Below are 14,363 nucleotides of genomic sequence, written 5' to 3' on the forward strand. Positions count from 1 at the left end.
AGAAAAGAAAGATAATTCCAGTAAAATGAATTTTGCAGTGTTCTTGAAGGTAAGGTTAGAGGCGATCTGTTGCCATGGTTGGATGTATTGGGCCTGATTGAATTAAAGTACTAGAAAGTAGTTACTTGGGTGCTGCATGAAGTTGTTATTTCATTTGCTGAGTGATAGGGAGACCTGTGAAAGTGGTTTTTTTTCAGAACCCTACCTAGAATGTTATCAGGATCTGGACTTAAAATTTAGCTGAGCAGAAAAAGAAGGAATTGCTTTAAATAGTTGTGGGATTTGATGACTAGAGCAGATATAGACTATAAGATATAAGGACGAATCAGTGATGGTTCTAAAGTTTATAACATTGAAATATCATCCTTGGAAATTTTGGGTAGTGGAAAGCGGAGGATTGACAGGATACCACAATAAATGGTTTATGGCGTGGCCTGTGGTAAGTAAACTAAAGTAATTGAAACCTGGAGAGAAAAATCAGTTCATTAAGATTTTTGGTATGAACTGGGAGACTCATATTTGGCGTTTTAAAATTAGGCTTTGAATTTAGGGCCCACTGATCCTTTGCTTCCTAGAACTTAGTCTGCCTAACACTTACTTAAATCTCTGTGAATTGCTTGATAGGTATTATTTGCAGCATTATATGATTAGATTTCTTCATGTATGGTGCTTTTGAAACTTTTCATAATTTTTTTTTTTAATTGTACATTAGGGGAAGGCTTACAGAGCAAATTAGTTTCCCGTGCAATAGTTCCATGATGTTGGCTACAGTTACTGCAGTGTCTAAGCACCCTCCCCATTACCATCCCGAGTTCCTCATTTCCATTCATCCAGTTTTCCTGCCCCTTCCTGCCTTCTCGGCTTTGATTTTGGGCATATGTTGTCCTTTTGGCCTCATGTAGATGATTGTTCTAAGGATCACTTTCCTCATGTGTGCTATTGTTTATTTATAGACCTGTCTATTGTTTGGCTGAAAGGTGATCTCTGGGAGTGGCTTCAGTTCTCAGTTAGAAGGGTGTCTAAGGGCCATAATCTCAGGGGTTCCTCCAGTCTGTCTCAGACCAGTAAATCTGGTCTTTTTTATGGATTTGAATTTTGTCGCACATATTTTTTTCCCCACTCTAACCAGGACCTTCTATTGTGATCCTGGTCAGAGCAGGTGGTAGTGGTAGCTGGGCACCATCTTCTTCTGGTATCAGGCTGGCAGAGGCTGTGGTTTCTGTGGTCCATTAGTCCTTTGGACTAATTGTTTTCTTGAGTCTTTGGTTTTCTTCACTCTCCTTTGCTCTGGATGAAAAGAGTCCAATAGTTGTATCTTAGATGGCTGCTTGCAAGCTTTTAAGACCTTAGATGCTACTCACCAAAGTAGGCTGTAGAACATTTTCTTTATGATCTGTGTTATGCCAGTTGACCTAGATGTCCCCCTAGACTATGATCCTTAGACTTCAAAGCTGAGTAACTTGGTCCGGTGAGGTCTTTGGCTATCTAGGCTGTTTCCATGACTGTGCTCCCTCTGTGCTCTGTTATAAATATGAATATACATGCAGCGCATACAAATATATATGTAGAAGTATCCGTAGTAAAACCTATATACGCACATGGGTATACTCCCATGTACCCTCCCACACCTATTCAGTATACATATCTACTTACGTATCCACTCATAAATTGTTGTTTATTATTACTGTTGTTGCAGCATTGTGTATGTTATAGTATTTACCTTCACTGCCCTTTATTCTTGCGTACCTCTCAGTGTCTCCCCTTGCCTTGGTTATATTGTGCTGTCTTCCCCCATATTGTGTACTACCGTTCCCTGCACCATAGTTAATATGCGCTGAAACTTTTTAACGATCAAAATTAATTTTAAATGAAATCATTATATAGGACCAATCATCCCACTTTAAAGAATTACTGTAAGACAGTAGTTCTCAAGCCTAGCTGCACATTAGAATTAATATGGAGAACTTTAAAATACACACACACACACGACTGGGCCCACTCCTAGGATTTTTATTCTGATTTAAGTAATTACCGGGAAAGCCCAGTAAAGTCAGAATCAAGTTAGAAAACTTGACTCTGCCAGCACAGTGAAAGTGCGTGTGAAATCTTTCTTAGAGGGTGGAATCACAAACAATTTGACAGAGACAAAATTTTACAAGTTTTCCAGTTTACTAATTTACAATGAGAAGTATACCAAGGGAACCTTAATGCTAGATTTGGCAGACCATTCTTTGCTCTTCTTGTGGAGTTGCTCATACAAACTAAATTGTAATCAGAAGCTTGGATGGAGAGTCTGAAGACTGAAGAAAGTTACTCCTGTGATATCCTGCTATAGGGACCAGAATGCTCATCCTTTTGTCCAGAGCATCACCTTCACTGGACTCTAGTCGGGTGGGCATTATATTTCCATCAGCAATGTGTTAAGTGTTAAATTTCCCTGTACTTTACCAGGTATAGATACAATTTTTCTTTTTAGTATTTGCCAGTCTGTTGTATATAAAATGAAAATTCATTGCTAGTTTAATTTGTATTTTCTAGATACTACTAAGTTAGCGCTTTTTTCATGCGGTGGTTGGCTTATGTGAGTTGTTTATTCATAACCCTTGCCATTTTTTCTCTATTGTGTTGTCTCTTTCTTGTCACTTTGTAAGAGCTCTTTGAATTATTTTATATTTTCTGTCAATAGATTGGAGCCCTGGTGGTATAGTGGTTAAGAGCTACGGCGAGTTAAGGCTGCTAACCAAAAGACTGGCAGTTCGAATTCACCAGTTGCTCGTTGGAATTCCCATGGGGCAGTTCTTCTGTGTCCTTTAGGGTCTCTATGAGTCAGAATCAAATCGACAGCAATGGATTTTTGGTGTTTTTTGTCACCTGTGTTACAATTTTTTTCCCCCAACTCTGTCCTTTGTTGACTTTGTTTATGGTAGCGTTTATCCTATAAATATTTTAAAATTTTATTTGACTAAACAATTTAAAAAATAATTTTGAAATTCTTGTCTTGGCTGAAGGTCTCTTCTCCCCTACATTATACATGTAGACTCCTCATTTTTTTCTAAGATTTTTTAAAATTCATTTTTAACTTCAGATCCTTCTGGACTTGGGTTTTGAATATAGTATATGTATTTTTTCTCCAGATGAATAGTCAGATATTCTAACTTTTTTTATTAAATGAATCATTCCATTACCTTTAATTTTGCCTACATTGAATCCTTATACATTCTGGAATTTTTTTTTTTTTTGGGGGGGGGGTCCTCTTTTCTTTTGGAGTCCCTGAATGGTATAAACTATTAACATGCTTGGCTGCTAACTGGAAGGCTGGAAGTTCAAGTCCCCCCAAGGTGCCTTGAAAGAAAGGCCTGGCAGTCTACTTTCCCTAAAATTAACCATTGAAACTCTATGGGACACAGTTCTACTCCGACACACATGGTGTCTCCATGAGGCAAAGTCATGTCAATGGCAACTTTTTTCCCCTATTCTTTTACATTAATCTGATTTGTCTACACTTGTATCTACTGTGTTATTATGGTTATTGTATATTATGTTTTGATATACTCATTATGTTTTGATTGTAGTTATATTATGTTCTGATTATAGTTATAGTCTGATTTAGAAAATATTCTTTGTATTTATTATTTAAATGTGCATTAAGTGAAACTTTACAGTTCAAATTAGTTTCTCATACAAAACGCTGTACACACATTGTTATGTGACCCTAGTTGTTCTCCCTATAATGTGACAGCACACTCCTCCTTTCCATCCTGTATTTCCCATATCCATTCAACCAGCTCCTGTCCCTTTCTGCCTTCTCGTCTTGCCTCCAGACAGGAGCTGCCCACTTAGTCTCATGTGTCTACTTGAGCTAAGAAGCACACTCTTCACAAGTGTCATTTAATGCCTTATACCCATTATATAGTCCAGTCTAATCTTTGTCTGAAGAGCTGGCTTCAGGAATGGTTTTAGTTTTGGGCCAACAGAGAGTCCAGGGGCCGTGTCTTCAGGGATCCCTCCAGTCTCAGTCAGGCAATTAAGTCTGATCTTTTTACTAGAATTTGAGTTCTGCGTCTCACTTTTCTCCTACTCTGTCAGGGACACTCTGTTGTGTTCCCTGTCAGGGCAGTTATTGGTGATAGCCGGGTACCATCTAGTTCTTCTGGTCTCAGGCTGATGGAGTCTCTGGTTTATGAGGCCCTTTCTGTCTCTTGGGCTAATATTTTCCTTGTGTCTTTGGTGTTCTTCATTCTCCTTTGCTCCAGGTAGGTTGGGACCAATAGATGCCTCTTAGATGGCTGCTTGCTAGCTTTTAAGACTCCAAAAGGCACTCATTAAAGTGAGATGCAGAATGTTTTGTTAATAAACTTTGTTATGCCAGTCGACCTAGATGTCCCCTGAAACCATGGTCCCTAGACCCCCACCCTTGCTACTCTGTCCCTCTAAGTGTTTGTATTCGGGAAACTTCTTAGCCTTTGGTTTAGTCCAGTTGTGGTGATTTCCCCTGTATTGTGTGGTGTCCTTCCCTTCACCTAAAATAATTCTTGTCTACTATCTAGTTAGTGAATATTCCTCTCCCTCCCTCCCACCCTTGTAACCATCAAAGAATGTTCTCTTCTGTGTTTAAGCCTTTTCTTGAGTTCTTATAATAATGGTCTCAATACAATATTTGTCCTTTTGCAACTGACTAATTTCACTCAGCATAATGCCTTCCAGATTCAGCATAATGCCTTCCAGATTCCTCCATATTATGAGATGTTTCACAGATTCATCATTGTTCTTTATTGTTGCATAGTATTCCATTGTGTGAATATACCATAATTTGTTTATCCATTCATCTGTAGATGGGCACCTTGGTTGTTTACATCTTTTTGCTATTTTGAACAGTGCTGCAGTGAACATGGGTGTGCATATATGTATTTGTTTGAGGGGTCTTATTTCTCTAGGATATATTCCAAGGGGTGGGATTGATGGATTGTATGATACTTCTATTTCTAGCTTTTTAAGGAAGCGCCAAATTGATTTCCAAAGTGGCGGTATCATTTTACATTCCCACTAACAGTGTATAAGTGTTCCAGTCTTTCCACAACCTCTCCAGCATTTATTGTGTTTTTTGGATTAATGCTAGTCTTGTTGGGGTGAGATGGTATCGCATTGTACTTTTGATTTGCATTTCTGTAATGGCTAATGATCGTGAACATTTCCTCATTTATCTGTTTGCCGCCTGAATGTCTTCTTTGGTGAAGTGCCTGTTCATATCATTGGCCCATTTTTTAATGGGGTTGTCTTTTTGTTGTTGAAGTTTTGCAGTGTCTTGTAGATTTTAGAGATTAGATGCTGATTGGATTTGTCATATCCAGATATTTTTTCCCAGTCTTTAGGTTGTCTTTTTACTCTTTTGGTTAAGTCTTTGGATGAGCATAGGTGTTTGATTTTTAGGAGCTCCCAGTTATCTAGTTTCTCTTCTGGTGTTTGTGCGTTGTTACTAATGTTTTATATGCTGGTTATGCCACGTATTAGGGCTCTTAGTATTGTTCCTATTTTTTCTTCCATGATCTTTATCATTTTCGATTTTATATTTAGGTCTTTGATCCATTTTGAGTTAGTTTTTGTGCATGGTGTGAGGTATAGGTCTTGTTTCATTTTTTTGCAGATAGATATCCAGTTATGCCAGCACCGTTTGTTAAAGAGACTGTCTTTTCCCCGATTAACGAACTTTGGGCCTTTGTCAAATACCAGCTGCTAGTAGTAGATGAATTTACATCTGGATTCTCAATTCTGTTCCACTGGTCTATGTATCTGTGGTTGCACCAGTACTGGGCTGTTTTAACTATCATAGCAGTAATAATAGGTTTTTATAATAGTCAGGTAGTGTGAGGCCTCCCACTTTGTTATTCTTCAGTAATGCTTTACTTATCTGGGGCCTCTATTTTTTATAATTTTTTTTGCCTCTTCTCGGATGTTTATTTCCTCTCTATATTCCCTATGATAGTTTTATCCAAATAAAATCTAAGGAAATAGTATTGAACTTTTAAGTAGAATTATGCTAACTTATGTATAAATTTTATGAGAAATGACACTTATAAGTCCTCCCATCTAAGAATATTTCTTTCCATTTGTCAGATCTTCTTCTATATTTTTAATATGTTTTGGCAGTTTCCTTCATGTAAGTCCTTTTCTTATTAAATTTATTCCCACCTATTTTAAATTTGTGAATGGAAGATTTTTATCAATTTCCAATTATAGTTGATAATTGCTAGTAAATGTAGAGAGTTCTGTGTCTTCTTCTGTGAGCCTCTTAGCTCCCTGTAAGGATATTAGGAGGAAGCCCCTTTGTGCCTTGCCTTTTCCCATCTTCTCAGCCTCTGAGGTATAGAGGACTCATCCTACCTATTTAAGTTCTCCTCAGATCTTTAGGAATCAAAGAAAATACACAGTTGTCGGCCTTCCCTCAGGACCTAGGTCCAGGTGTGTGTCTGTTGGACATGGGCCTCACAGGGTTCTGATGTTCAGAGTCTTGCTTCAAAGCTGTCCTCTGCTGATCCCCAGGTTCATGTCTGGCTAGAGGAGAAAAGCTGGCTATAATATATTTTTCACTGGCAGTGAATATTTTTATTTATTTATTTGGCAAGGAGAGGAGAAAACAACTTTCTTTTCGCTTTTGATATATACTCATGGTTTAGAGATAATTTAACTCATTCACTTTCCCAAGGGGAAGCAAAAGCTTAGAGAGGTTGAATAATTTGATCAAAGTTATGATGGTAAGTAGTCAAGTCCAGTCTAGGGTCCTTGTCTTCTGACTCTCAGATCTGTGCACATTTTAAAAATACCACATTATTTTTAGATGTTTAGAATAGTTTCTTAGCTGAGCTTCTGTAGGTTACCAAAAGAGTACAAGAACATAATAACCTCAGGGAGGCTCTAGCTGAGTGAATAATGGATGATTTAGATGATAGGTCATTTTTCTTGAGCTTTATGAGAAGTGATGTTTCTGTAGTAGACTCCAAGGAAAAACTTTGGAAATGTACCAAAGATGTCATAAGACTTCTATGTTTAGAAACTGTTTTGAATGGGAATAGTTTAGTCTAGGATAAATAAACATTTTAGGAACAGCTGTCCAAAGAGCAAGCAAAACTCTTTAAATATTTCTAGCCATTGAAATTCAACCAGAAACAAAAAAGCTGGACTGAACAATGAGGGGAAAAGATTTCATTCACACAGAATAGAAACATAAAGTACTTAGATATACACTTAACAAGGATTATATGGAAGTACTATGGAGGAAATTTTTTTTTTTTTACTATGGAGGAAGATGAATGAATGAGAGGCATGCCAGGTTCTATACAAGAACTTTCTGTACTTAGAAAGATGTCAGTTTTCTTCAAATTGATTTGTGAAGATTGCATAAAGTTGGAAGTATAAGTGAGTGACGATAGCTGAGAGATAACTGAAGATAATGGGTAAACAGGAGTATTTGTGCCACCAGGTGATAAAACATATTATAAAGCTACAATAATTAAAAGTATGGTTATGACACAAAGACAATTGTTAACGAGTAGACTAGAAAGCCCAGAAAGCATATTCGAGTATGTATAAAGATTTAGTTTATGATAGTGGTTAAAATTAGTGACAAAATTTTAGTTAATGGACCCAGATGAATTAGATTAAATTTTTACTTATAAATCTTTATCTCATAACACTAAAGCAAATAAATTCCAGTTGGATTACAGATTTAAGTAGAAAAGTAAAACTAAAAAATAACTAAAAGAAAATAATAAATATATACCTAACCAAAGTGGGGAAAACTCTTATTTTTAGCCCTTTTTATACAAGTGAATTTAAAGATGCAACCAAAATATTTGACTTCAGAAGCAGTTATTATAAACTAATGGCACTGGTGGTTCAGTGATAGAATTCTTACCTTTCATGCAGGAGACTAGGCTAGTGCGTTCTGGCCTAGTGCATCTCATATGCAGCCACCACCCCTCTGTCATTGGAGGCCTGAGTGTTGCTGTGATGCTGAACACGTTTCAGCAGAGCTTCCAGACTAAGATAGACTAGGAAAAAGGCCTAGTGATCTACTGAAAGTCAGCCAGTGAAAATCCTATGGGTCACAATGGTCTGGTCTTCAACAGATCATGAAAGTGGTGAAGGACCAGGCAGCATTTATTTCTGTTCCACACAGAGTCTTCATAAGTTAGGGGCCTCCTTGACGGCAGCTAACAAGAATATATTAAGAATCTAGACCATTAAAGGATAAGATCAAAATCTGGTAATTTTGGAGGAAATAAAGCTGCTGGTCTGCAAGTTCTTAGAACTCAAATCTGAGTTCAAATTTGAGGTCTACCATACCCATGTGACAAGTGACTTAATTTGGAGTCAGTTTCTTCATCATAGATGGAAAATAGCTTGCAGTTGTGTTCCCATTGGTGACTTGAAATCAACCCTAGTAGGTGTATTTACATGATGGAAATTGGCAGATGCCAGTCTGAGCTCTTTTTTTTTTTTTGGATTGTCATTTACCAGCATACCACTTGAATTAAGACTAGGTTTTTTGGGATAAAATGAGATAGTATATGAAGTATTAAATAATGTTTATTCATATGAGAAATAAACAGTTTCTGGTATGCACTTTACTAACGTGAAGCAATTTTGAGTTACAGTGGTTAAGAGCTCAGCTGCCAATCAATAGATTGGCAGTTCGAATCCACCAGCCACTCTTTGGAAACCCTATGGGGCAGTTCTGTTCTGTCCTATAGGTCGCTGTCAGATTTGACTCGACGGCAATGGGTTTGGTTTTTTGTTTTTGCCTTTCATGCCTATGTTCTGCTGTTTATGAGTATGTGCACTGAAATATCAAAAGATGCCTTCAGATTGTACCTCTCAACACTTAAAACATACACGTTACTTACATTTTCTTTTTCAGATATAGTTCCTTTTAATTGTACGGTTTTCTTCTGATTAGTTGGTTGAAAGATGTCACAGTCCAGCTGGCCTCACCAGAAATTGAAATTTACACTTATTCTTTAATACTGATTTTGCTTTCTTTGTTTCTACCTTTAATCTGAGTACCATATAACCGGATTTGGGTTTTTGACATTTTATTTTGAATTGATTTATAAACTATTTGTTTCCTCTCTTTCAACTTGGTCTAAGCACATTATTGTTTTAAGCTTTAGCTTGAGCTGTTGGTTGGTTGACTTCCCAGGCACTTTAGTTCTGGCTGACTGGGATAGAATAGGCTTGCTTTTTAAAATAAGAATTTTTCTTTTTCCTTTTAAATTAAATTAACATATAAATAAAGTTTAATAAATCAAACAGCATGGTAACTTTTTTTTTTTTAACAATGTTGTGCAACCATCACCACTGTTTATTTCTGAAATTTATCATCACCACAAACAGAAACGCTGTACCCGTTAAGCAATAACTACCCAGCCCCTGGTAACCACTAATCTACTTTTCCATCTCTTTGCTTTTGCTTATTCTAGGTATTTCGTATAAGTGGGACCGTACAACAAGGAGCTCTGGTGGTGCAGTGGTTAAAGCAGTCGACCATGAACCAAAAGGTCAGCAGTTTGAACCCACCAGCCGCTCCACGGGAGCAAGATGTGGTAGTCTGCTTCCGTAAAGATTACAGCCTTGGAAACCCTATGGGGCAGTTCTAACCTGTCCTGTAGGGTTGTTATGATTTGAAATCAACTCAATGGAAAAGAGTTTGGGGGATCATACAGTATTTGTCCTTTTGTTTCTGACTTCTCATTCAGCATAATGTTTTCAAGGTTCATCCATGTCATAGCCTGTATCAGCATGTCTTTTCTCTTTATTGCGAAATAATATTCCATTGTATGTATATACCACATTTTGTTTATTCACCCGTTGATGACACTTGGGTTGTTTCTACCTTTTGGCTATTGTTAATAATGCTGCTGTGAACATGGGTGTACAAGTATCTGTTTGAGCCCCTGCTTTCAATTCTTTTGGTATATATCTAAGTGTGGGTTATAAGGTAATTCTGTGTTTAACTTTTTGAAGAATGATCAAACTGTTGTCCATAGGGACTACACCATTTTACATTCCCACCAGCATAAATGAGTGTTCTAATTTCTCCATACCCTTTCCAACACTTGTTATTTTCTGTTTTTTAGTAATAGCCACCCTAGTAGGTGTGAAGTAGTATCTCATTGTGGTTTTGATTTATATTTCCCTAATGAAACTAACAATGTTGAGCATCTTTTCACGTGCTTATTGGCCATATGTATGTCTTGTTTGGGGAAATGTCTATTCAAGTCCTTTGCCCATTTTTTTAATTGGGCCGTTTGTCTTTTTATTGTTGAGTTGTAGGAGTTCTTTATTATTCTGTATATTAAACCCTTATTAAATATATAATTTCCAAATATTTTCTACCATTCTGTACGTTTTCTTCCCATTTTCTTGATGATGTCCTTTGATACACAGTCATTTTTAATTTTGATGAAATCCACTTTATTTCTTTTGTTGTTCATGGTTTTGGTGTCATATCTAAGAATCTGTTGCCAAATACAATGTCCTGGAGATGTACACCTATGGTTTTAGCTCTTATATTTAGGTCATTGATCCATTTTGAGTTAATTTTCATGTATGGTTTGAGGAAGGGATTGCTTTTGCATTTTCAATTCTGAAATATCTTTGATTTTTGTTCTTGTTTTTCTGAGGCCATTTACTTTATGCCTGTTTTTTCTTAGGTGGTCAACAAAATTTTTATTAGCTAGTGAAAGTAATAATTATAAAACAGTCACTTAGGTAGCACTCAGTGGGTGCCAAACACTGCTTAGTGCTTTGCATGTATTAACTCTGTTGCTCACAACCTATGAGCTAGATGCTTTTACCATCCCCATTTTACAGATGAGGGAACTAAACCACAGAGAGTGTAACTTGCCCAAAGGCCATGTGTTAGTTAACCCTTTCATGCTCATAGGTACTTCTAGGGACTAGGTAGTTTTTTCTGCCTCTGAAGGTTTATTGGGAAGCTGCCGCACCACTTGACAGTGTGTGTTGCCACAAGGCAGGGGCCTTTATGACTGGTTGAAATGAAAGAAATGGGCATGTGCTGCAAATTACTGCTTTATAAGGTATTATACGAGATGTCTGAATTTTTGGTAGGAAAAATAGAAATACTGAAATTTTTTGTTACACATATGTGCCAGTAGATCTGGGTGGGGGCTCTAGGGTATAATTAGTGGTACTTTGTATGTACCGCTAAACACTTAGGGTAGGCTTGTGGTGGGAAGTGGGGAACAACAACAACAGAAATCCATACTACCTACCAAAAATTCAGACACACTCGGTGATTAAACATACTTACATTAATAAAAACACGTTGTATCAACCAAAAATCCAAAGCAGAGAATAATTGATTCATGACAGGGTGAAGTAGTGTGGAGCCAAGACTTAAACTCAGTTGGCTTGGCACCAGGGTCACATTCCTAACCAGGTAAATGCTAGGTTTGTCCTGAAGATCATAACTTCTCACAGAAGAAAAAGGAGCCAAGGAAGTGGTATGAAAATTGTTGTATTTACTCTTGAAAACCTTTTCTAAATGCTAAAGCAAGGCTGATCTCACTAATGGTGGTAGTATAGGAAGTCCCAGGATTACGAATGAGCTCCCTTCCTAAGTCTGTCTTTAGATGAATTTGTACATAAGTTGGAACATTTAGGTGTGGTTCATATCTAATGTTAGTTAGTCAAATGCTTGTCATAGTATGTAGTGTACCTTTCTATGCGTAAAAAACATTAAAGAAACACCTTGAGATACGCTAAAACATCTTTAACATAATAACACAGTAATAATAATAATGTTTTGATGCATGTCACGGAGTAGCACCCATTTGTTACTATGAACCATTGTATATACCTCAAATTTTTAATATAAAATGCTTTATGGGGGTTGGTTTGTAACTACCAGCTGTATGTAAATTGGACGTTCGTAACCCAGGCACTGCCTCTGCTGATGATTGCTGGTGTGCAGATGGCCTTTGTCAGGTGGTGAAATAGTATGGGTATTCTCCCAGACATATTTTGTTTCCCACTTATGCAAGTTTCCCTTTTAAGTGCTAGCATTTTATGTACTGCACCTGAATGTCACCACTGTGTGTGTTTGTCCATAACATTCTTCTAGAAATGATCTTCACAGTATACTATGGGAATGTTGTTGTTGTTATTAGGTGCCTTTGAGTCAGTTCAGATCACAGCGACCATACGTACAAGATGAAACACTGCGCAGTCCTGTGCCATCCTCACAATCGTTGCAATGTTTGAGCCCATTGTTGCAGCCACAGTGTCAGTCTATCTTGTTGAGGGTCTTCCTCTTTCGCTGACCCTTTACTGTGGGTATAAACATTTCTACAAAGAAGTTTTCTTTGTGGTGACTTTAAAACTGTGCCAGGTATTGACACTTCTGCTGCAGATCTTGAAGATGTCCCCATAATAGTATTTCTAATTACAGGCATTGCTGGTCTGAGCAAAAGTAGAATTTTGTTAACCCAGGTAAGCAGGGTAGAGTGGACTTCTTTCTGGTAATGTTGGCCACAGTATTTCTATGGGATAAATGACTACAAGAGGATTTACAGGGTCAAAGTTCATTGCAGTAAAACCTGCAGAAGCTGGAAACTGTGCAAGGCAGAAACCTGTCAGAGAAGGAAAACTAAAATATTTTCCACTAATAGCAATAGAAAAGTGGTAAGACTGCACCCTGTCAAAGGTGGAAAATGTGTGAGACCTCGTGGGAATGTAAAGTAGTTTAGTTGCTGTGTACAGCAGTTTGATAGTTCCTCAACAAGTTAAACACAGAATTACCTCATAACCCAGCAGTTCAGCCCTGCGGTATATACCCAGGAGAATTGAAAACAGGGGTTCAAATAGATATAGATTCCAGCTTTCGCAGGTTTTACTGTGCTCAACTTTGACTCAACAGTTCCTCTTGTAGTAATTTATCCTACAGAAATACTGTGACCAATATTAAAATACTGTGACCAACATTACCAGAAGGAAATCCAATATCCACTCTACCCTGCTTCTATACATGGCAGTCCTGTTGAGTTCCAGCTCTTACAGGTTTCACTGTGTATTCAAAATTTTGCCAGATGTTGTCAAATTGGTCCCCCTTGCTCCCTTCCAGCATGTCTCCTTCCTGACTCTTTCACTCTGGTCTGTTTTGTAATATTTTCCCAATCTTGGAAGTCTTCATTTCTTCCTCTAGGTATAGCTTAAACTAGTTGCTTTCGAGTTGGTTCCAACTCAAGGCAACCCCATGTGTGTCAGCGTGGAACTGTGCCCATAGGATTTTGATGGCTAATTTTTTGTTAGTAGATCATCAGACCTTTTTTCTGAGATGCCTTTTGGTCAGCAGCTGAGCACGTTAACCACTTGTGCCACCCAGAAGGCTGGTAAAGTTTACCCTTAGTTAAAGGCTCATCTCAGATGCCACCTCCTGTTTGAAGCCTTCTGAAACCTGCTTACCTTATAGTTGTGGGTCTTTCTTCTGGACTTGGTATTCATGGCCTGTAGGTTTCATTTGAAAAACAATTGCATGGTACGTTGTTACATTTCTTGTATTATATAAACATATATATGTAACCAAAATAAATAAAACCAAACCTGTTGCCACGAGTTGGCTCTGACTCATAGTCACCCTATAGGACAGAGCAGAACTGCCCAAATTTATGTATATACATATGCGTATACGTATACATATATGTGTGTGTTGTTCTTGTTAGGTGCTGTCGAGTCGCATCCAATTCATAGTGACCCTGTGCACAACAGAATGAAACACTGCCCGGTCCTGAGCCATCCTTATAATCGTTGTTATGCTTGAGCTTATTGTTGCAGCCACCGTGTCGATCCACTTCATTAAGGGTCTTCCTCTCTTCCGCTCACCCTGTACTCTGCCAAGCATGATGCCCTTCTCCAGGGACTGATCCCTCCTGACAACATGTCTAAAATACGTAAGATGCAGTCTGGCCATCCTTGCTTCTAAGGAGCATTCTGGTTGTACTTCTTCCAAGACAGATTTATTCGTTCTTTTGGCAGTCCGTGGTATATTCAATATTCTTTGCCAACACCACAATTCAAAGGCGTCAGTTCTTCTTCGGTCTTCCTTATTCATTGTCCAGCTTTCACATGCATATGATGCAATTGAAAATACCATGGATTGGGTCAGGTGCACCTTAGTCTTCAGGGTGACATCTTTGCTCTTCAACACTTTAAAGAGGTCCTTTGCAGCAGATTTACCTAATGCAGTGTGTCTTTTGATTTCTTGACTGCAGCTTCCATGGCTGTTGATTGTGGATCCAAGTAAAATGAAATCCTTGACAACTTCCATCTTTTCTCCATTTATCATG

The 14,363-nt window shown here is 37.8% G+C and overlaps 1 protein-coding gene across 13 annotated transcripts in view; it reads left to right on the forward strand.

The window, feature by feature from the left end:
* Positions 1-14,363, forward strand: part of FRYL (FRY like transcription coactivator) — a 344,107-nt gene that overhangs the window by 185,461 nt on the left and 144,283 nt on the right. Inside the window, exon 4 of one of the 13 annotated variants that reach the window (XM_049886271.1) lies at positions 9,477-9,554. The exons of the other annotated variants lie outside the window; for them this stretch is intronic. The gene's annotated coding sequence lies outside the window, so the exon portion shown is untranslated. The remainder of the gene's footprint in view (positions 1-9,476; positions 9,555-14,363) is intronic. 13 annotated transcript variants of the gene reach the window in all.

Source organism: Elephas maximus, chromosome 5, assembly GCF_024166365.1.
Source record: "Elephas maximus indicus isolate mEleMax1 chromosome 5, mEleMax1 primary haplotype, whole genome shotgun sequence".
In the NCBI taxonomy this organism is placed as follows: Eukaryota; Metazoa; Chordata; class Mammalia; order Proboscidea; family Elephantidae; genus Elephas; species Elephas maximus.